At 47.6% G+C, this 24,238-nt stretch overlaps 1 protein-coding gene across 4 annotated transcripts in view; it reads right to left on the reverse strand.

Moving 5' to 3' along the window:
* Positions 1 to 24,238, reverse strand: part of sptbn1 (spectrin, beta, non-erythrocytic 1) — a 369,807-nt gene that overhangs the window by 284,551 nt on the left and 61,018 nt on the right. For 3 of the 4 annotated variants that reach the window (XM_072507860.1, XM_072507861.1, XM_072507862.1), the window contains one exon: positions 4,236 to 4,333. The exons of the other annotated variant lie outside the window; for it this stretch is intronic. The gene's annotated coding sequence lies outside the window, so the exon portion shown is untranslated. The remainder of the gene's footprint in view (positions 1 to 4,235; positions 4,334 to 24,238) is intronic. 4 annotated transcript variants of the gene reach the window in all.

Consider the following 24,238-nt stretch of genomic DNA (forward strand, 5'->3'; position numbering starts at 1 on the left):
AGACTGCAGTAGTTCAAAAAGGCAGCCCATTACCTCCTACTGGAGGAGCACCAAAGGCCTCCCTAGCATTCCACACTCCAAGAATACATTATTTAAAGTATGAATTTATATTGAAATAATTAAAACCTTACAAACCATCAATATTGAAACTACAATGATCGAACACAGAGGGGGAAGAGAGGGATTTCAAAACACGATAATGAATAGTACAGGTTGGGGAGGGCGGGACAGGGATCCAACTCTTCCCCCCAATTGAGGCTATTTGAACTAATTAAAAAGCTAATTTTTTCCATCGAGCAGGAGATACAAAAGTCTGAGAACACGCACAAACAGACTCAAAAACAGCTTCTTTCCCGCTATTCCCAGACTCCTAGTCGACCCTCTTATGGACTGACCCGATTAACACTACACCCCTGTATACTTCACCCGATGCTGGTGTTATGTAGTTACATTGTGAACCTTGTGTTGCCCTATTATGTATTTTCTTTTCATGTACTTGATGATCTGTTGAGCTGCTCGCAGAAAAATCCTTTTCACTGTACCTCAGTACACGTGACAATAAATAAAATCCAAAACTCCATTTGGAGCATGTTGACGGGAGAGGATGGAATATTTAAAGCAGCAGGCAGATTGGTACATAATGAGGCAGCTTGGTGGCACAGTGGTTAGCACTGCTGCCTCATGGCACCGAGGACCCAGGTTCGATCCCAGCTCCGGGTCACTATCCATGTGGAGTTTTCACATTCTCCTCATATCTGCGTGGGTCTCACCCCCTCAACCCAAAGATGTGCAGAGTAGGTGGATTGGCGAGGCTAAATTGCATCTTAATTGGGAAAAAAGAATTGGGTACTCCAAATTTATTGTTAAAAAAGATTTGTACATAAGGAGCCAGGCATGGTTGCCCGAAGGCATCATTCCTGGACCCATATGAGGGTCAGTGAGGTAAATAGTGAGTGATAAGGGAGTGCCCCTGATACTGCGAATATGGCAGAGAGTGGGCACTCAGCTTTGAGCAAGGTCAGGAATACCCCCCCCCCCCCCCAAAACCACCACTCGGCAGCGCCACCAGGACCTACGTACCATCAGCTCAGAAGGAAGGCTCCAGTTCATAATAGGGGAATAGGGGCATGATTTACACCCTGTGGCGATACGGTCAACACCATTCGAAGGAAAGGGAGAACCGTAGGCATCAAGAGGGTATGGAAGAAAGACGGGCAGGAAGGCAACAGAGGTCAAACTCTCTACACAAGACTGACCCTAAAGATTGAAATACCCAAAGATCAAGTGCTACAGGAGACTGTGACTATCCACCAGAAGACCTTAAACCAGGAGACCTTATACCAGTCAGAACTGGGTCATCATTCGCTGACAGTGGCAAAGGCCTTAAACCGCTTTGCTTCTGCCTCCTTTGAAGGGTCTGATGTGAACCTTAATGTCATCCCAAAAACTGCTGCACACCACTGCATCGCAATGGTCATTGATGCCCTCTTAGCCAGAGGTGAGCAATATATATATATATATTTAAAGACAGGCATAACCTTGAAGGGATAGTAGGCAGTGGGTTTAGCCTCTCGTGCCGAATTCCCCCAGGTGCAGCATATCATTTGGTTATTAACATATTTAGGGACCGGCCAGTGAGACCATCAACAGGAAGGGCTTCCAACTCCCTCAAAGTTGTGTGGTGTCCTCCAATACACTCCTGCAAGGGCTTTAATCATTGCAGTGGGCTGTTACGGTCTCCATTACATGGCTTGCAAGAGAAATGTTGACCTTGAGGACAGTGAGGCCCTGGAAGGAGACAGCTAAGTGGAGGAGCAGGAAGTGAAAGAGAAGGGAGAACTGGAGGCAGTGTGTCATGAAAAAAAAGGTAGTTTTAAGGGATTTATATTTATATTGGTAAACATTAGAAATAAGGTATAGTTTTAGTGGGTTAAATTTAATGTTTCTGTGCCTGGAAGGGTAAAACCTATAGTTAGATGCATGCTGGACAAGGGTGTTTGCGTGCATGAATGGAGGTTAGTTTAAATTCCAACTGTGATTCTATTGTGCTTAGAGAGGGCTACAACATGATGAGTGGTTGCTTAGTAATTGTGGCCTTGTAAGATAGATAAGTTTTTAAGTGCACTTCCTCTTTCTCTGCAGAAAGTACTGCTATTGATATGGTCCAAGAGCCAAGAGCTGTCAATCATAGATAGATGTTTATACACATTGTGGTTAGTTTAACAGCTGGGCACTAGATCCATTCAGCATGATGGGAAATGAAATTAAAGCTGAATCCAGACAGCTGGCTGTGTGCAAGCTGCCAATCACAGCCTCCTAAAACTACTTCCCATTGATGTGAATGAAAGCCTTGCAGATCAAAGATCTGAGGAGGTTTAAACCCAGCGGATGTGATTTTTGCTTTCTTGGAATTACAGGATGGTGCTTTCTCTGACTCAGCCTGCAGGTGTGGGGCACAAGTGAGTTTTAAAAGTGATTTTTCCCCACCACTGTTCCGGTCTGGATTTCTCTCTAGCTTCCAGGCCGGGTGTCTGTAATGAGGGGGGTTTCTGGTGAAGGGTCAGGTTACCCTTGTACTGTGGGGAGGGGGCCCAGCAAATCCTGCAGTGGTGGGAGTGGAATTATGTTGCGGGGGGGGGGGGGGGGGCAGGCAGGCACCGAACCTCACTATCGGGCCACCCGCTCAAAACAGCGACCCAGTAGCCGTATTTGTGAGAGAATCCCTTGTAAATTTGCATGGCATGCAACAGTGAATCACCTCTGGATTCCCACTCCTAGTGCGCGAGCGAATCAGATGATTCATTTCTGCTGGGAGAACAAACGGAGAATCCAGCCCTATATTTATGAAGTCCTACATTCCATACACTTGCCAACTACTCTTTCAGTGTGCCCTGCCACCTTCAAAGACCTATGCACAAGAAAACCCAAGGTCTCTCCATCCCTGTACACTTGTTACAACTGTGCCATTTGGTTTATATTGCCTCTCCCTACCTCTGCTGTCAAAATGTATACCAAAATGTATACCACGGACTTCTTATTCAATGCCTTGGGTCCACTCTGCTATATTCTATGTCCTTTTGCAGTTGGTGTGCATTAACATCACTTGTCTGTCATACCTTCGAGTTTAATATCATCGGAAATTTTGAAATGTTATCCTGTGTTCCAATATTCAAGTTATCCTATATGTGTAAAAATTAGTAGCACTGGCACTGAACCTTGAGGAACACAATTGTCTACAATCCTCCAGTCTGAAGAACAATCAGTGCCGACAAGAAGTTAATTTATTGCACTATTTACAAATTTTTTTAAAAATAAAAAGTGTCATTGCTTTACACCGTTTCTGAACAAAATACTGCAAATTAAGTTTTCACTATTTCTCCAGCAAAATCTTTTAGGAAACACATGCTTCCATTCTGTGGTCTCTTAAATGTACTGCACAGGTACAGTCAAATGTTAATTTGGAAACTAAAATTTGGGGTTAGGATTTTCAATGAACTTAAATACTTTGGCCATGAAGGATGTAATTATTGCTAAGGGTGGACATAACCCTCCAACTTTTACATATGATGAAGTTAAATATATTTTAACATGTCAATAGGTACAGAAATGTCACTGGAATAGTAATCTAGTGGCCTCAATAAATAATCTGGTGATCCGGAGTTCAAACAGGAGTTTGAGAATCTGAATTCAATTTTAAAATCTGGAAATAAAAAAACAGGATCAGTAAAAGTGACCATGAAATCATCAAATTGTCATAATGGCAATAACTAATGGGACTCGTGGTAATAAAGCAACCATCTTTACCTGGTCTGTCTTATATGGAGCGCTTGCCCCACACCAATATGGCTGAATCATAATTGTTCCCTGAAGTGGCCTAGCAAGCCTACTATATTCATGCAGCGCAACTAGTGATATGCAATACATGTCAGCCCTGCTGATGATTTCCGTAACATTGACAGTGAATTTTATTTAAAAAATCACATGCCATTGGTGGCAATGTGGCTATTCCTAGAGAGATAAAAACTGCCTTGCAAAATGCTGACCTATGACTCATTCTGTGAGCAACATCACCATCATCATCTTGTTCTGGACTCCTACTGTGGAATGATCATCAGCTATGTGCATGACATTTGTTGGTATAGATCCTAAAATCTAAGTAAAATATAAAAGGTTTCATTGGAGCGATATATTTGAATGAAGTAAAACTTAGCTTCTAACTTAATATTTTTACTTACCACTTGTAGCAATTAAAAGCACTGATTTCACTGATTTGCAGGTATTGCTGTCTTTATGTTCAAGCAGGAACTATGACTTGTTGCCACCAGGAAGGTTTCTAAGGAGCAATGAATGCAAATTGCATTTTAGCCAATTTTGTAATTACACAGATACCAGAAATGTACCACAGAGATAAATCCTGAACATTACAAATTAAACTTACATTGAAAAGGAGTTATAATCATTATTCCTACATTTCAACTTCAAGTGTGCAGACAGCATCATCTAAAGTATCAGGCAGCAAGCTCAAGGCGAATATCACAAATCAGCCTCACCAAACATTGCAACTATTTATTTCAGCTTACTTATCCAAATGAAAAGGAAGACGCTCAACTATAATTTTGTTGTAACAGATCTACCATCTCTACCAGAAAACATTCTAAATAACCAAGCATAGATCAAACAGGATATCCAATTCAATTATTTAAGCCACTATAATCACTTCACTGCTATCCAATTTGTTTTTAGGTAGCTAAGAAAAAAACAAGGATTGCCACCATCTTGACTGCATTTTAAAAGTGGAATAACTCAGGTGCTGAACACAGAACAGAAAATTAGGTCCATTTCTCAACATACCAATGTTGAACTTCACATGCAGGTGCATGGAAATAAAGTATCTGATACTTTGGGTTTGGCAGATGTCCCCAGATGATATATGATTCCCCCAGCTGGTGTATGAAAGGACCAACAGCAAAGAAGTTCAATTTAGCAATCATTTCCACATCTAAGTAACATTCCCTCTAATATTATGTTGTGTGCAGCTGTTGGTTGTACTTCAGCACTGGATTACTGCACAACTGCGCATACAGACACATGAAATACATTTGTGCAAAGCATGCTTGTTTAACTGAGTGTTACATTGGGGACATTACTACAGTGTACTGTGGTGACTATAATTATTGGGCAGCCAAGGGCCAAAGACTTACGGTATTTTTCAAAGAATTATTTGTTGTGACTCCGTACCGCGGACTAGCCCAGGGTGTCACAACAGTAGACCATTTGGATTTGTTATTGGCTGCAAATCTGGTTATCGGAGCTAGCACTAACTAGAAATTGCAAATCAGGTAGGCGGTTCATCATCAGCACTCTGCACGCTTTGGGCAGTAACACAGTCTGAAAGTGTGCTTACAAAACCCTGTCTGAGCAGCACCACCCTTAAAACATGCACCGCATTTACAGCTGTACTCATCACCTGAGCTTTAAAGCAACCATGGACAACAAATAAACATTACCAGACCAATTTGGGATGATCAAAGAGCCAGACCAAACACAATACAGGGGATTTGGCAAAAAAGATTACTTAGGTAATAGCTTCAAGATTAGATAAAGAACAGAAACTATTCAGTGGGTCCAACAGGTGTTGATATTATTGCATGGCGAGGAATAAACATCCTCAGATAAATGTGAAGTTCTAAATTTACTCAATACATATTTCAATCTCAGAAATAATAACATTTTATAGAGAATGAAATTCAGCAAACGCGTCCAACAGCCTGGAGAACCAGTAACTCTTATTATTAACTGAAGGCTGTGACTATGGTGATTTGAAGTCAGATTTCACAAGGGGCTGAATTGTTGTCGGAGTAGCTGGCAATGCCCTTTCAGATATACTATAGGCCAATGAAGATCTGACTCTAGAAAAGGTCATCCAAACATTCAGTCTGAAAGCTGCCAACAGCACCGATCCATATTATGTGCAAAAGCAAGCCATGGTACAGGGCAACCTCAACTGTCCAGCTAATAAAGCAACAAAGGGGCAGAGACTCTCTAGGCCAAAGAAGGCAATACCTGAACAGGCCACAAGAGGGTGGGAAACCGTGTTAGCACTGTGGAGCAAAATGACCTCACAATCAAGTGCATGTCTAGCAATCTAAGGCAGTGCTTAAACTGCAACTGCCTAGGATAGTTTGGAAAGCGATGCAAAGCCAAGACACCCAGATGATTGGAGGATCCAAAGACAATACACGAGATTGAGCTATCACACCAAGACTTCCCCCAACTGTGCATTTTGGGTGTGGTCAAGGTTCCTGGATTCTCTTTGTATAATAGAGATCTCAATAAATGATTACCCCACTAACATTAAATTGAACACGAGAGCCAGTGCTTTGGTCCTCTCGGGTAAGGATCGGTGGCTAAGACACATGTGGCTACGGATGACAGGCACACCACTATGGGCTTCGAGGAATCCATTTCCGGTCATAGGCACGATCCTAGAACCACTAAGGTATGGCGACAAACAGATGTCTGAAGTCGTGCATGTCATCCGGAACCGATCCTGCCCTCTCGAGCAAAGATGCCTATGTGGGTCTTAAGCTTCTTAAAATGACAGACGACATCAACACAACTTCTGCTGTCAACTATATGGAGTTCCCGAGAGTCCCGCTTGTAAAGTGATTCTTGACTGGGGCCGGAGATCGGAATTGTCTTCACTCTTTGCAGAGCTGGTGTGTTCAATATCTTTGCAGGTGGCAGAAGCTCCTCTTTGGTCAGGCCAACAAAACCTTCAGATAATTACTACTATACCTCAAGTGGAAGTCATGCAGGAAAATGAGCAGCAGCAGCAGAACGAGTTCCAACTGCAGGCTCCAAAACCAGCTGTTACACCACCTGTAAATCCACGGCTCAGATGCTGCAACCTCCAGATAACACAAAGCTGCAGCAGCAAGAAGTAGCGACCATTAACTCGCCAGAGCACACCTTAGTATGGCATGGGGACACATCATGGAAGAACGCAGTGTCACGATAAAAGCCAAATTGCAAGGTGAGCCCACTGATGAGGAACATCTAGGTGAGTGGGAGAGACACTTTCAACTCCCACAAAAATTAAGGTGGAATACAGGGGAAATGAAAAAAGGAGGTCATACCACAAATGAATGTAGTGAACACTCCAGAAAAAAATGGGACAAGCCAGCGGTCTCAGAGCAAAGAAGATGGAGGGTTAAGAAAGTTCAAATCCAAAGAACCGAAAAAAACAAGTAGCCAAAGAAGACAACCAAGTGCCAGAAACTCAAACAGAGCGCGAGGGCGGGAGGGCCAGAGGGCGCGAGAGCCAGAGGGCGCGAGAGCCAGCGGGCGCGAGAGCCAGAGGGCGGGAGAGCCAGAGGGCGGGAGAGCCAGAGGGCGGGAGAGCCAGAGGGCGGGAGAGCCAGAGGGCGGGAGAGCCAGAGGGCGGGAGAGCCAGAGGGCGGGAGAGCCAGAGGGCGGGAGAGCCAGAGGGCGGGAGAGCCAGAGGGCGGGAGAGCCAGAGGGCGGGAGAGCCAGAGGGCGGGAGAGCCAGAGGGCGGGAGAGCCAGAGGGCGGGAGAGCCAGAGGGCGGGAGAGCCAGAGGGCGGGAGAGCCAGAGGGCGGGAGAGCCAGAGGGCGGGAGAGCCAGAGGGCGGGAGAGCCAGAGGGCGGGAGAGCCAGAGGGCGGGAGAGCCAGAGGGCGGGAGAGCCAGAGGGCGGGAGAGCCAGAGGGCGGGAGAGCCAGAGGGCGGGAGAGCCAGAGGGCGGGAGAGCCAGAGGGCGGGAGAGCCAGAGGGCGGGAGAGCCAGAGGGCGGGAGAGCCAGAGGGCGGGAGAGCCAGAGGGCGCGAGAGTCTTTTTGGACACGAAGGGCAATTTAGCATGGCCAATCCATCTAACCTGCACGTCTTTGGACTGTAGTGGGAAACCGGAGCACTCGGAGGAAACCCACACAGACACGGGGAGAATGTGCAGACTCTGCACAGACAGTGACCCAGCAGGGAATCGAACCTGGGACACTGGCGCTGTGAAGCCACAGTGCTAGCCACTTGTGCTATCGTGCTGCCCCACACAGACAGAGACAGAGAGACAGATAGACAGACGAGACACACATAAGACAGTTCCAAAAATGTTTTACCTTTCCGTGAATCGTGCGGGCACACCTAATTAGTTTCCATTGCATATGCACAACGTTGGAAAATTTTAACTAGGCAGTTGCACTGCATCTCTGATCTCAATCTCGGATATAAATTTAACAACTGACCTAGCATTGATATTGATCTAGCAGCAACGCTGTTTGCAGAAGAGATTTCCAAACTTTTGCCACCCATTTTGAGTTGTGTTTCCTAATTTCACTCCTGAAAATAATCTGGATCGAACTTTTAGAATAAGATCCCAAGTCCTTGAATCCCCTAAAATAATTGATCATTCCCCTTCCTTCATTAATTAAAAAAAAAAAAAAAAAAAATTTTGAGTACCCAATTCATTTTTTCTAATTAAGGGGCAATTTAGCATGGCCAATCCATCTACCCTACATATCTTTGGGTTGTGGGAGCAAAACCCACGCAAACATGGGGAGAATGTGCAAACTCCACACGGACAGTGACCCAGAGCCGGGACCGAACCTGGGACCTCGGCGCCGTGAGGCAGCAGTGCTAACCACTGCGCTGCCCTTCCTTTCTTTCATTATAACAAAGACTACACTGCTAAAATATTTCATTGACTTATGAAATTTGGGTGCTCCAAGGTCATAAAAAAAGCAGTATCAAAATGCCAGTCTTTCAATATTGTTTGGATCTTAGTATATGCAAAAAATGTTTGCACATTTGTCTCTAACACAGGCATTGTATTCCAAGTAATTCTCAGTATGTGAAGCGCTTCGCGATGTGATAACTTTCAAATACAAATCTTTCCTATGAAATAAAAACGTTCAGTATTCAAGTATCCAATTAAAAAATTGTTAATTACAAAAGCAATCACTACATTTTTCCCCATGCACCAAATTCTGAAATTATGCAGCCTTAAGCTAGAGAGTTCACATTTCTTTGAAAGGAAGTCGTTACCTCAGCAACTTCAAGTTTTCCTAGCTCCCAGTTAGCCGCGTATTCCTTTGTTGACAGATATAACTTACCCACTTTGCATCCCCTCTCCTTCAAGGCAGTCTCAATGTCCACCCACTCCCCTCACCCCGGCCTTGCCAGCCTCACTCCCCACCTTAACCTGTCAACAGCACCCCCCCCCCCCCCCAACCCGCCCCCCCGACCCTTGCTTCCCGGCTGGTCTGACAGCCTCTCTCATCACCACCACTCACCTTGCGACTTCTCATCTATCAGCCGCAGGCACGGGAGAGAAAAAAATAAATCTGTAGAGTTAGGGTGTTCAATACTCTTCAGGGTTATTGTGGAACTGGGGAAACAGTACCACCCAGATTATGATGTAGACAGTCACATAGAAGTAGTAGCATATAGAAGAGAGTTCGGTAGAAGTCAGCTTAAAGATAGCACTTAGTCAGGACAGTATCCTGAATATATGTTCATAATTATGCATTATAAATAAAGTTATTGCTCAACTCCTGGATGAAAACCATCAGATCCTGAGATTTGTCACTCTTCGGAACCATTAATTTCTGTATTACTGTTAACTTGCTGTGGTGAACCACGTATTGCTACTATATATATATATATATATATATATTTACCGTTATTCGTCCTACTGTTATCCACCACTGTATATATGTTCACTGTTGTTCTTATTCACTGTTACTTTCTGATGTTGTGTTGATGCTTCTGTTGGCTCCGCCTGTGGCTCCGCCCCTCAGGGGAGGTATGTAATTGGCAGACCTGTGGCCAGCTCTCAGTGCGGGAGCAGCAGCAGGCTGGCATACTTCTTAGCTTATTAAAACCACTGTTCTCTTCTACAACTCGACTCGTGTGAATTGATGGTCCATCAATTTAATAAGCTAAGATATCACAATGGATGCCGCCCTTAAGCCTGATCGACTTGAACTCGACCCGCAGGCAGCTGAAGCCACTGCAATCTTTGAGCACTGGCTAAGTTGTTTTGAGGCCTACCTTGACTCCTCGACTAATGACGTCTCCGGGGCGCACAAGCTGCGACTCCTCAACGCTCGGGTGAGCCACAAAATTTTCCTATTAATCAGAGACGTGGCCTCGTACGAAGAGGCGGTCGCACTGTTGAACGGACAGTTTGTGAGGCCGGTGAATGAGGTGTTCGCTCGACATCTTCTTACCATGCGGCCTCAGCGGCCTGGTGAATCGCTGGCAGAATTCCTGCGTGACCGGAGGGTACTCGCCAGGAATTGTAACTGCCAGGCAGTTACGGCAGTGCAACATACGGAACTCATGATTTGGGACACCTATGTGGCCGGAGTCCGGTCCAGTTATATCCGGCAACGACTGCTCGAAAGGAGTGCCCTCGACCTCAAGGACACTGTACAGCTATCTACCTTGTTAGAGGTAGCATTCCAGAGTTTGGATGCCTTTACGCCGGGCCCCGCGGCATCCTCGTGGACGTCGGAGGCGCGGACATCACCCGACCCGGGCGTGTCCCATGCCTGTGCCATGTGGCTGCCCGCCAACTCCGGGGGGCCGTTCTGCTACTTCTGCGCCCAGGGCCAGCACCCCGGGCGGCGTTGTCCAGCTCGGAACGCGACCTGCAACGAGTGCGGTAAGGAGGGGCATTTTGCCAAAGTCTGCCTGGCCCGACCCAAAGTTCCCAAATCGAAAGCCTGCCAGGTCCGACCTGAAGCTCACAGATCCCGCAGTGTGGCATCGCGCCTGCCGGTACCGCCCCCTTCTGACACGTCACCCACCTCGTGCAGTCCGTGGGGGCTGCCATTTTGTCCACCATCTTCGATGACGTCCGTCACGTGCGACTCATGGAGGCCGCCATTTTGGGACCACCCCGCTACCGCCGACCGGACCAGTCATCCGCAGCTCGTCTCTTACACTCGACCAGTCCCGCCCCAATCACCTCAAGAACTCTATGATGGCCGTCCGGGTCAAAATGGGCATGAGACGTCCTGCCTCTTCGACTCCGGGAGCACGGATACCTTTGTCCATCCGGATACGGTAAGGCACTGCTCCCTCCGGATTTTTCCCGTGTCCCAAACAATCTCCCTTGCTTCCGGATCACATTCCGTTCAGATCCGGTGGTACTGTGTTGCAAACCTCGTGATACAGGGCGGCGAGTGCGCCAACTTTAAACTTTATGTCCTCCCCCATCTCTGCGCTCCCCTCTTATTAGGACTGGATTTCCAGTGTAACCTCCGTAGCCTGACCTTGAGGTTCAGTGGACCCCTGCCCCCTCTCACCGTCTGTAGCCTCGCGACCCTTAAGGTCGCCCCTCCCTCGCTCTTTGCGAACCTCACCCCCGTTTGTAAGCCCGTCGCCACCAGGAGCAGACGATACAGTGCTCAGGACAAGACCTTTATCAGATCAGAGGTCCAGCGACTCTTGCGGGAAGGGATCATTGAGGCCAGTAACAGCCCCTGGAGAGCCCAAGTGGTGGTCGTCAGGACGGGGGAGAAGAACCGGATGGTCATTGACTACAGTCAGACGATCAACCGGTACACGCAACTCGATGCGTACCCTCTTCCCCGCATATCTGACATGGTCAACCAGATTGCGCACTACCGAGTCTTCCCCACGGTAGACTTGAAGTCCGCGTACTACCAGCTCCCTATCCGCCCGGAGGACCGCCACTACACTGCCTTTGAGGCAGACGGCCGCCTTTACCACTTCCTCAGGGTTCCCTTCGGCGTCACCAATGGGGTCTCGGTCTTCCAACGAACGATGGACCGAATGGTTGACCAGTACGGGCTGCTGGCCACGCTCCCGTATTTGGATAATGTCACCATCTGTGGCCATGATCAGCAGGACCACGACGTTAACCGTAAGAAATTCCTGCACACCGCCCAACTCCTTAATTTGACCTATAACAAGGAGAAATGCGTTTTCTGCACAACCCAACTAGCCATCCTTGGCTATGTCGTGGAAAATGGAGTCCTAGGGCCCGACCCCGATCGCATGCGCCCCCTCCTGCAACTTCCCCTCCCCCACTGCCCCAAGGCCCTGAAAAGATGCCTGGGGTTCTTCTCCTATTATGCCCAGTGGGTCCCCAATTATGCGGACAAGGCCCGTCCACTATTAAATCCACCATTTTTCCCCTGACGGCTGAGGCCCGCCTGGCCTTCAACCGCATCAAGACAGACATTGCCAAGGCCACGATGCAAGCTGTGGACGAGTCCATTCCATTCCAGGTGGAGAGCGATGCGTCGGACTTTGCCCTGGCCGCTACCCTCAACCAGAAAGGAAGGCCCGTGGCTTTCTTTTCCCGTACCCTCCATACCTCCGCGATTCGACACTCCTCTGTCGAGAAGGAAGCTCAAGCCATTGTGGAAGCTGTGCGACATTGGAGTCATTACCTGGCTGGCAGGAGATTCACTCTCCTCACTGACCAACGGTCGGTTGCCTTCATGTTCAATAACATACAGCGGGGCAAGGTCAAGAACGACAAGATCTTGAGGTGGAGGATCAAACTCTCCACCTATAACTACGATACCTTGTATCGTCCTGGGAAGCTCAAAGAGCCCCCAGATGCCCTGTCCCGCGGTACATGCGCCAGCGTGCAAGACCGACTTCGGGATATCCACAATGACCTTTGTCATCCGGGGGTCACCTGGCTTCTCCATTTCATCAAGGCCCGCAACCTGCCCTACTCCACCGAGGAGGTAAGGACCATGACCAGGGACTGCCAAGTCTGCACGGAGTGCAAGCCGCACTTCTATCAGCCAGACAGGGCTCACCTGAAGGTCTCCCGCCCCTTTGAATGCCTCAGTGCCGATTTCAAAAGGGCCCCTCCCCTCCACTGACCGTAACATGTACTTCCTCAACATCGTTGACCAGTACTCCCGTTTTCCCTTTGCCATCTCATGCCCCGACATGACCTCTGCCATTGTCATTAAGGCCCTACACAGCATCTTCACCTTGTTCGGTTTCCCCACCTACATCCACAGTGATCGGGGCTCCTCTTTTATGAGCGATGAGCTGTGTCAGTTCCTGTTTAGTAAGGGAATCGCCTCAAGCAGGACTACCAGCTGCACCCCCGGGTAAACGGACAGTTAGAGAGGGAGAATGTGACGGTCTGGAAGGCCGTCCTTCTTGCCCTACGGTCCAGAGGTCTCCCAGTCTCCCGGCTGGCAGAGGTCCTTCCCGATGCGCTCCACTCCATCCGGACGCTTCTCTGCATCGCCACTAACGAGACCCCTCACGAACGTTTGTTTGTCTTCCCCAGGAAGTCCATCTCCGGGGTCTCGCTTCCGTCCTGGCTGACAATAACAGGGCCTGTCCTCCTCAGGAACCATGTGAGGAGCCATAAGTCTGACCCCCTGGTCGAGAGGGTTCAGCTCCTCCATGCAAACCCTCAGTATGCATACGTGGCACACCGCGACGGACGGCAGGACACAGTCTCCCTCCGGGATTTGGCACCCGCACGTTCCCCAGCAACCATCACAAAACGCGCCCACCCCTACACCGCCTATCACCATCACTCGAATGTGGCGGGACTTGGCACTGCAGCCCTCCCTGGGGCTGTTACCACCGCCCCCACCCCTACACCGTCTCCCTCGCCGTCAACACATCGCGATGAAGCTGCAGACGACACGCCCCCGGAGTCGAAGGTCCCAACACCTGTGTCCACACAGCAGCTGGGGCTGAGGCGATCACGGCGGAAGATCAAGGATCCCGTCAGACTCAACCTGTGAGTCCACTTCACCCCCGCTGGACTTCTTTTTAAACTGGGGGTGAATGTGGTGAACCACATATTGCTTATATATATATTTACCGTTATTCGTCCTACTGTTATCCACCACTGTATACATGTTCACTGTTGTTCTTATTCACTGTTACTTTCTGATGTTGTGTTGATGCTTCTGTTGGCTCCGCCTGTGGCTCCGCCCCTCGGGGGAGGTATATAATTGGCAGACCTGTGGCCAGCTCTCAGTGCGGGAGCAGCAGCAGGCTGGCATATTTCTTAGCTTATTAAAACCACTGTTCTCTTCTACAACTCGACTCGTGTGAATTGATGGTCCATCACTTGCTCACTTTAATTTGCTGAGGCCCTGTCCTTCATTCAATAATAATTTCTTTGGGGTGGCTGGCATGTTGACTGCTTCCTCTACTGTAAATAGTCATTATTCAGCATGCCTACCATTTCAACATCACTTGACAGTATCACTGCTATCAATGGTGCAGGGGCACATTGCATTAGGAAAAGCAGGTGGTCAGAAGCAAATGTAACCGGTGTGTTTTTTTTTTCAAACTCTCTATTTATAACTCTTACTATCTTCTTCGTTTGTTTCTCATTTGCCAAGATCCTAACTTGCACCAAGTCCCATTCACCCAGTCCAGCAATGGTTTGATTTTAAAATTCTCTTGCGAGAGTTCAAATTTCTCCACTGTCTCATTGCTACCTATCTGTAACGACCTCCAGCCCTACAACCCTCCACGAATTTGTATCACCAAATCTGCACTCTCTTATGGACACACATAAGAATATAAGAGTTAGGAGCAGGAGTGGGCCACTCGGCCCATCAAGCCTGCTCTATTTGATAAGATTACGGATGGTCAGATTGCAGCCTCAATACTACTTTCCTGTCAACCCCTATAGCTTCAGACTCCTTGGTAGTCAAAAATTTACCTACATCTATCTTAAAAATATTCAATGATCTGGCCTCCACAACCCTCCGGGGAAGAGAGTTCCACAGACTCATGACCCTCTCAGTGAAAAAAATCTCATCTCAGTCTTAAATGGGCCTCCCCTTATTTTTTATATTGTGTTCCCTCGCTCTAGTCTCTCCAATAAGGGGAAACATCCTTTCAACATCCACCCGGTCAAGACCCCTCAGAATCTTATATGCTTACTAGAAAGGGTAGAATTATTTGTTTCCAGGCAGCATTTCCCCCCAATTGAACATCTTTCAAAACTGATTATCTGGTTATAATATCAATGATATTTGTAGGATCTTGCTTACAGAATGGCCTGAGCTTTAAAATCAATGCTGAATCAAATCAGCCACTGGAAGACATAATCCGAATATAATATGCACAACATGCCAATCCCCCCCGTCCCTCAGAAGAACATCCAATATGGTCATTAAACAGAATCAAGATTTTTGTTTGAAAGCTAGTATAAAATAAAGCTAGTACATAAATCAATAAAATTGATTTAGCAGCATGACCCCAAAATGCAAGTAGTTATATTTTGCAAATACAAACCCAAATTTCTAAAAGTTATGCTGCTCACCATCTAAAGAAAAATAAAACACCAGTTAATAAGTAACCTTACTGGATTGTCATTTTTTACTCATGGAGTAACACATTCAGTCCCTGGGTATATTTAAACTTCATTCAATTCAGTGATCAATCAAACAAAGTTTGCAATGCTGCCCAGCAGGGGGGGGACAAAATCAGAGTCACATTTATAATCCATGACGGGCATAGGCAACAACACAGCTGCCAAATGCTGTCAGGCAATTGAAGAGAAAGGGCCCATTACAAGAGGGAAATTTATCCTCCAAATAACCAATATAGAAAACTCAGGAAGAAAAAAACACCACTATTTTGTAGAACACAAAAGAATGTTCACGCTACCAGTTCAGTGTCCTAACAAAGTGATTTCGGTGTCACGCCATTGTTAGATCTTGACAAAATTAGGCTGTTAATCTAAGACTTCAGTTTACAACATGCGAGTTATGAGAGGTTTTACTGAAGAAAACTGGTATGTTAAAAAGATCCCCTGAGTTTAAGCCTATCTGAACTTAAATTAATTGCCCGTAAAGAGGGGGAATTCTCCACTCTTTTGAAAAGTTAATTTTTATATGCTGCAAACGTGCTACACATTTGTGTAATCACATTTGAAAAATCTCTCTTGGTCAGACAAAAAGGTACAAATTAGCAAGCAATAAAAGCTCAAAAACATGGGCTCTAGCTCCGGTCTCAGGTGGTCTCTATCACCATCAACGGTGGGGTGAAGGAATTCAGGGAAGTTAAATGTAAAAACAAATCTGGCCATTATAGGATCAGATTCTGTTTAGTCTTAAAATGGTTTATATCATGTCTTACTTATACTTGGGAAGTTCACACTTTGCTTGTGCATCGAGATGCAAGCAAATTTCAGGCATGCAGTAGGACCCCTGGACTCATGCTAGCAATAAACAATTTGAATATACTAACAAAATTCCAGAATTTGGCACATGAAGACAGCAGTGATATCCTGCACTGAAAGAAAAAATGAGAACGACAATCCAGAAATATTTTCAAAAGGCAATGAGGATTTCTCGATTTTAATATGAGCAAAACTGTGATTTGTGGAACTGAAAGGCCCCCACAGAATTCTCAACCAAAATTCTAATGATCAGGTCAACTCATTTCTTCAGTCAATTAATATAAATTTTGTCTGGAAGAGAAATCAGTTTATGATCCGAGTGTGGCTCATATGGCAGAGAATGAAATATTTTTCTACTTCTTTGCACACTGCGTTTCTGCACCTTTAGAAGCACATCTGCCCAAAACTTTCCAGAATGGAACTTATTAGCATTTAGCTGAAGTTCACTGACTTTGCATTTAAATCTCAAATAGTTGCCCTGAATGGTAGTAGAGGCCTAGCCATAACTGCTTCTGGCTTTCTCCAATGACAACTCAAGGCTTTTAAAATGTGATTCCATGCAGAGATCCAAGGGGTCCCTTAAAGTCAAATTTTCTAGTTGATCATCTGGTTTTGTTTCTGTTGTTTTTAGGTTTCAGTATAAACTAAGTGAAAAAAACTAATATTTTCTGTAAAGACAGCACGCTTAGTTGACACTGTTTTGCAAGTGTAATAATACTTACAAGAAATCGACTCATTGCCACAATGTATGCTTATGTACATTTCACATCCAACTTCAGAAATAATTTGCAATAATTGTTTATACTGCCCTATAAAACAAAAATAGGACTTGTCACTGCAAACTGCAACAGTTTGCATGACAATCAGGTAAGATTCAACAACTCTTCTCAAAATCAGAACAAGGGAATTGGAAATTCTCACAACAGTGAAATAAAAATGTGTGAAGCATTTCACAAAACCACCAACTATTTTATTGTAGGTTACAGAGTTGAAACAATCAACGCGCTGTAAATTACTTCACCCTTTCCGCAAAAACGAATCAAGTATGTGAAGTATTCAAGGCACTCTGTCTGGGGTGCAGATTTGGCCGTTGCCATCTACCATCAGATAGAAAGCCAAGAATATGAAATGTTCATCCATCACTAATGGAATACATTCCCATCAACAAGTCTAATCTAATCTAATGTACCTATGATCTAATACATAGGTAGAATGCCAAGTAGCAAATGTGGTTACTGCATACAGATTTCTACACATTAACAAATGAAATAGCATTTCTATAATATATTTTATATATATTATTTTGCAGTTACCAAGATTGGTGCAGTTGCTATTCACTGTTAATACACAAAAAGCTAAATTGTTTTATCAAATAAGACTGAGTTTTGCAATAGGAAGTTTTGCAACAGGAAGTTAAAAACTAAGTAATTCAGAAAACAGTCCATGTCCAGTTTAAGAATACGATCAAGTAATATTATTGTGAGGGCCATGAAGAGTCCAGTTTGAGTTTGTTGACATAGTAGTTCACTACTGGTGCCCTCTCGAGCCGGTACCACACTGGCCAGCTCTATTTATATAGTTGAAAGGCTAACGGTTGGCCTGCCCCCTTATCGGGGGAGCTCATATTCCCCAAGATACCAGGGGTAACCAATTGTCCGCAGCCAATAGGATCCCGGCAGGTTACAACATTCCTCCCCCATCAAAGTTCAAGTAATCCGCCGAAGACTCTGGCGAATGAGGGCGGTGGACATTTTAAAAAATATATATATATTTTATTAAAGTTTTTCGATCAAACAAAAACAAAAATTTCCCATTTTACAACTTTGTAGTAATATATACATTGATCGTTTTTTAAATAAATAATATACTAACTAACGGCACTGCCAACAACAAAATAAGAAACAACAGAAATAGTAACTAAAATAGTAACTTCTTAAAATCTAATATAAATAACTAATATATAAACACACACATAAAACCTCTGATGACCCAAATGAGTCCTCCCCCCCTGGGTTGCTGCTGCTACCTTTCCTATTTTCCCTTATCGCTCTGCGAGATGGTCGAGGAACGGTTGCCACCGCCTGGTGAACCCTTTAGCCGAACCTCTTAGTGCGTACTTTATCCGCTCCAATTTTATGAACCCTGCCATGTCGTTTATCCAGGCCTCCACACCCGGGGGTTTAGCTTCTTTCCACACAAGTAGAATCCTTCGCCGGGCTACTAGGGACGCAAAGGCCAAAACATCGGCCTCTCTCGCCTCCTGCACTCCCGGCTCATCTGCAATCCCAAATATAGCCAACTCCCAGCCTGGTTCGACCCGGACTCCCACCACCTTTGAAATCATTTTTGCCACACCCACCCAGAACCCATGCAATACCGGACATGACCAGAACATGTGGGTGTGGTTCGCCGGGCTTCCCGCGCATCTCCACTCCAAAAAATCTACTCAGCCTTGCTCCAGTCATATGTGCCCTGTGTAGAACCTTGAATTGTATCAGGCTGAGCCTGGCACACGAGGACGAAAAGTTTACCCTACTTAGGGCATCTAACCACAGCCCCTCCTCAATCTCTTCCCCCAGCTCCTCCTCCCATTTTCCCTTCAGCTCCTCTACCATCGTCTCCCCCTCGTCTCTCATTTCCCTATATATATCTGACACCCTGCCATCACCCACCCATGCCCCCGAAATCACTCTGTCCTGGATATCTTGCGCCGGGAGCTGCGTAAATTCCCTCACCTGTTGCCTCACAAATGTCCTCACTTGCATATAGCGAAATGCATTCCCAGGTGGCAGCCCATATTTTTCTGTCAGTGCTCCCAGACTCACGAACGTCCCGTCTAAGAACAAGTCCTGCAATTTCGCAATTCCTGCTCACTGTCAAGATTTAAATCCCCCATCTATCCTTCCCGGGACGAACCTATGGTTGTTCCTTATCGGGGACCACGCTGAGGCACCCGTCACTCCCTTATGTCGTCTCCACTGCCCCCAAATTTTCAGAGTTGCCACCACCACTGGGTTCGTGGTATATTTTTTCGGGGAAAACGGCAACAGCGCCGTCGCCAGTGCTTTTAGGCTAGTTCCCCTACAGGACGCCATCTCCAGTCTTTTCCACGCCGCTCCTTCCCCTTCCCTCATCCACTTACATATCACTGACACGTTGGCGGCCCAATAATAATCACTTAGACTCGGCAGTGCCAGTCCCCCTCTGTCCCTACTGCGCTGCAGGAACCCCCTTTTTACTCTTGGGGTCTTTCCAGCCCACACAAAGCTCATAATACTCTTGTCCACCTTCTTAAAAAAGGCCTTTGTAATCAGTACAGGGAGGCATTGGAACACAAAAAGAAACCTCGGAAGGACCACCATTTTAACCGCCTGCACCCTGCCCGCCAATGACAGGGGCGCCATGTCCCACCTCCTAAAGTCCTCTTCCATCTGCTCTACCAGTCGTGCCAAGTTAAGCTTATGCAAGGTTCGCCAGTTCCTGGCCACCTGGATCCCTAAATACCGGAAATCCCTTGTTACCCTCCTCAACGGTAAATAGTCTATTCCCCTGCCCTGTTCCCCGGGGTGCATCACAAACAGTTCACTCTTCCCCGTATTCAATTTATATCCTGAAAATTCTCCAAACTCCGAGTGTCTGCATTATCTCAGGCATCCCCTCCACCGGGTCCGTGACATACAACAACAAATCATCCACGTATAATGACACCCGATGCTCTTCTCCTCCTCCAAGTACCCCCCTCCACTTGCTAGAGCCCCTCAGTGCTATGGCCAATGGCTCAATTGCCAACGCAAACAGTAACGGGGCAGGGGACATCCCTGTCTTGTACCCCTATATAGTCGGAAGTGGTCAGATCGTTGCCTATTTGTAATCACACTTGCCACCAGGGCCCTGTACAGGAGCTGAACCCATCTAATGAACCCCTCTCCAAATCCAAATCTCCTCAGTACTTCCCACAGGTAGTCCCACTCCACTCTATCAAATGCTTTCTCTGCATCCATCGCCACCACTATCTCCGCCTCCCCTTCCGGTGGGGGCATCATCATCACCCCCAGCAGCCTCCGTATATTAGCATTCAATTGCCTCCCTTTAACAAACCCCGTTTGATCATCATGCACCACCCCAGGGACACAGTCCTCCATCCTCGTCGCCATCACCTTGGCCAAAAGCTTGGCATCTACGTTCAAGAGGGAAATAGGCCTGTATGACCCGCACTGCAGCGGGTCTTTGTCTCTTTTCAGGATCAGCGATATCGTCGCCTCCGACATCGTCGGGGGTAGTGTCCCCCTTTCCCTAGCCTCATTAAAGGTTCTCGTCAGAAGTGGGGCCAGCAGGTCCACGTATTTCCTATAGAACTCCACCGGGAACCCATCCGGTCCTGGGGCCTTCCCTGCCTGCATGTTCCCTATTCCTTTTACCACCTCCTCCACCTCAATCTGCGCTCCCAGTCCGGTCATCTCCTGTTCCTCAACCTTCGGGAACTCCAGCTGGTCTAGGAAACGCATCATTCCCTCTTTCCCTTCAGAGGGTTGAGCCTTATATAGCCTCTCGCAAAATACCTTAAACACCCCGTTCACCCTCTCCGCTCCCCGTTCCATCTTTCCCTCCTCGTCTCTAACCCCTCCGATCTCTCTCGCCGCCCCCCTCTTCCTAAGTTGTTGGGCCAGCAGCCGGCTCGCCTTCTCTACATATTCATACTGCACTCCCTGTGCCTTCCTCCATTGTGCCTCCGCCTTACCAGTGGTCAACAAGTCAAAGTCCGTTTGCAATCTCTGTCTTTCCCTGTATAGCCCTTCATCTGGAGCCTCCGCATATTGCCTATCCACCCTCAAAATCTCCCTCAACAATCTCTCCCTTTCTTTACCCTCTTGTTTGCCCTTATGGGCCCTTATGGAGATCAGCTCCCCTCTAACCACCGCCTTCAGCGCCTCCCAGATCACTCCCACCTGGACCTCTCCGTCATCATTAATCTTCAGGTACCTTTCAATACATCCCCTCAACCTTACACATACCCCCTCGTCCGCCAACAGTCCCATATCTAATCTTCAGAGTGAGCGCTGTTCCTTTTGCTCTCCTACTTCCAGATCTACCCAATGTGGGGCATGATCTGAAATGGCTATAGCCGAATACTCCGTTCCAGCCACCTTCGGGATCAGCGCCCTTCCCAGGACAAAGAAGTCTATCCGGGAATACACTTTGTGGACATGGGAGGAGGAGGAAAACTCTTTACTACTTGGCCTAGTAAATCTCCAGGGATCCACTCCTCCCATCTGCTCCATAAAGCCCTTAAGCACCTTGGCCGCTGCCGGCCTCCTCCCGGTCCTAGATCTGGACCGGTCCAGCCCTGGGTCCAGCACCGTGTTGAAGTCCCCCCCCCTATTACCAACTTTCCCATCTCCAGGTTCGGGATGCGCCCCAACATACGCTTCATAAAGTTCGCGTCATCCCAGTTCGGAGCATATACATTCACCAGCACCACCGGCTCACCTTGCAGTCTGCCACTCACCATCACGTATCTACCCCCACTGTCCGCCACTATGTTCTTCGCCTCAAACAATACCCGTTTCCCCACCAGTATTGCCACCCCTCTATTTTTCGCGTCCAAGCCCGAGTGGAATACCTGTCCCACCCATCCTTTCCTTAATCTGACCTGATCCGCCAGTTTCACGTGCGTCTCCTGAAGCATGACCACCTCTGCCTTTAGCTTCTTTAGGTGCACAAGTACCCTTGCCCTCTTAATCGGCCCATTCAACCCTCTCACGTTCCACGTGATCAACTGGGTTGGGGGGTTCTTTACCCCCCCCCCCCCCCCCCTCGTCGACTAGCCATCCCCTTTTTTAGACCAGCTCCTCACCCGGTTCCCACGCACCCGGAGTTTAATCCGGACAAATGTGAGGTAATGCATTTTGGAAGGTCTAATGCAGGTAGGGAATATACAGTGAATGGTAGAACCCTCAAGAGTATTGAAAGTCAAAGAGATCTAGGAGTACAGGTCCACAGGTCATTGAAAGGGGCAACACAGGTGAAGAAGGTAGTCAAGAAGGCATACGGCATGCTTGCCTTCATTGGCCGGGGCATTGAGTATAAGAATTGGCAAGTCATGTTGCAGCTGTATAGAACCTTAGTTAGGCCACACTTGGAGTATAGTGTTCAATTCTGGTCGCCACACTACCAGAAGGATGTGGAGGCTTTAGAGAGGGTGCAGAAGAGATTTACCAGAATGTTGCCTGGTATGGAGGGCATAAGCTATGAAGAGCGGTTGAATAAACTCGGTTTGTTCTCACTGGAACGAAGGAGGTTGAGGGGAGACCTGATAGAGGTATACAAAATTATGAGGGGCATAGACAGAGTGGATAGTCAGAGGCTTTTCCCCAGGGTAGAGGGGTCAATTACTAGGGGGCATAGGTTTAAGGTGAGAGGGGCAAGGTTTAGAGTAGATGTACGAGGCAAGTTTTTTACGCAGAGGGTAGTGGGTGCCTGGAACTCGCTACCGGAGGAGGTGGTGGAAGCAGGGACGACAGTGACATTTAAGGGGCATCTTGACAAATACATGAATAGGATGGGAATAGAGGGATACGGACCCAGGAAGTGTAGAAGATTGTAGTTTAGTCGGGCAGCATGGTCGGCACGGGCTTGGAGGGCCGAAGGGCCTGTTCCTGTGCTGTACATTTCTTTGTTCTTTGTCACCCGCTTAACCCAGTTAAACCCCCCCCCCCCGCTAGATCCCTCTCTAGCTTAGTTGCTCCCCCCATATTGCTTCCGGAAGTCAGCAAACTCTGGCTGACCTCGGCTTCCCCCGTTTATCCTTAGCCTCCCATCATGTGAGGCCCCCTCCTTCTTGCGCCCCCTTTTCCCGCCACAATTTCCATAGCGCGGGGGACAAAGCCCGCGCTTCCCTCTCGGCCCCGCCCCTGATGGCGCAGCTCCCTCTCTCCTTCCCCCTCCCCACCGCCGCCCACATTTCTTCGTGTCCCCCCCTTCGAGGGGAAAGAAAATTTTCCCCCATCTGATTCACAGTCCCTTGCCACCACCTCATTACTTTATTTCAAACACTCTTTCTCCAATCTAGTCCAACTTCTCCTCTTCAATAAATGTCCACGCCTCTTCTGCCGTCTCGAAGTAATGGTGTTTATCCTGGTGTGTAACCCACAGTCTTGCCGGCTTCAACATTCCGAACTTCACTTTCCTCTTGTGGAGCACCGCCTTGGCTCGATTGAAACTCGCCCTCCTTCTCGCCACCTCCGCACTCCAATCCTGATACACGCGGATCACCGCGTTCTCCCACCTGCTGCTCCGTGTCTTTTTCGCCCATCTCCCTGTCCTTGTAACGGTGGAACCTCACCACTATTGCTCGAGGTATTTCTCCTGCCTTTGGTCTTCTCACGAGGACTCGATACGCTCCCTCTACTTCCAGGGGGCCCGTCGGGGCCTCAGCTCCCATTAAGGTATGGAGCATCGTGCTCACATACGGCCCAACGTCCGCTCCCTCTGCCCCTTCGGGAAGACCCAAGATTCTTAAGTTCTTCCTCCTCGAGCTATTTTCCAGGGCTTCCAGTCTCTCCATACACCCCTTATGCAGTGCCTCGTGCGTCTCCGTCTTCACCACCAAGCCCTGTATCTCGTCCTCATTTTCGGCAGCTTTTGCCTTCACTCCACGGAGCTCCATCTCTTGGGTCTTCTGCGCCTCCTTTAACCCCTCAATCGCCTGCAGCATCGACGCCAGCACCTCCTTCTTGAGCTCCTCCACACATCGCCGGAGGAACTCCTGCTGTTCCAGGCCCCATACCAACTGGCCTCCCTCCGCCGCCATCTTGGCTTCTCACTTCCCTTCTTTGCCGCTGCTCCAGAGGATCCTCCGCAATCTGGCCACTATTATCTCTTCTGTCCATTCACATCCGGGGGGACTCCCTTCTATGTCGCCTCACAGTGGGTTTAGCCTTCGAAAATTGCCGTTGGGGCTCCGGATAAGAGCCCAAAAGTCTGTTAAAACGGGAGGTGCCGAAACGTGCGACTTAGCTGGTCATCGCCGCACCCGGAAGTCCGCGGTGGATATT

This window comes from Scyliorhinus torazame, chromosome 1 (assembly GCF_047496885.1).
Source record: "Scyliorhinus torazame isolate Kashiwa2021f chromosome 1, sScyTor2.1, whole genome shotgun sequence".
NCBI classification, from domain to species: Eukaryota; Metazoa; Chordata; class Chondrichthyes; order Carcharhiniformes; family Scyliorhinidae; genus Scyliorhinus; species Scyliorhinus torazame.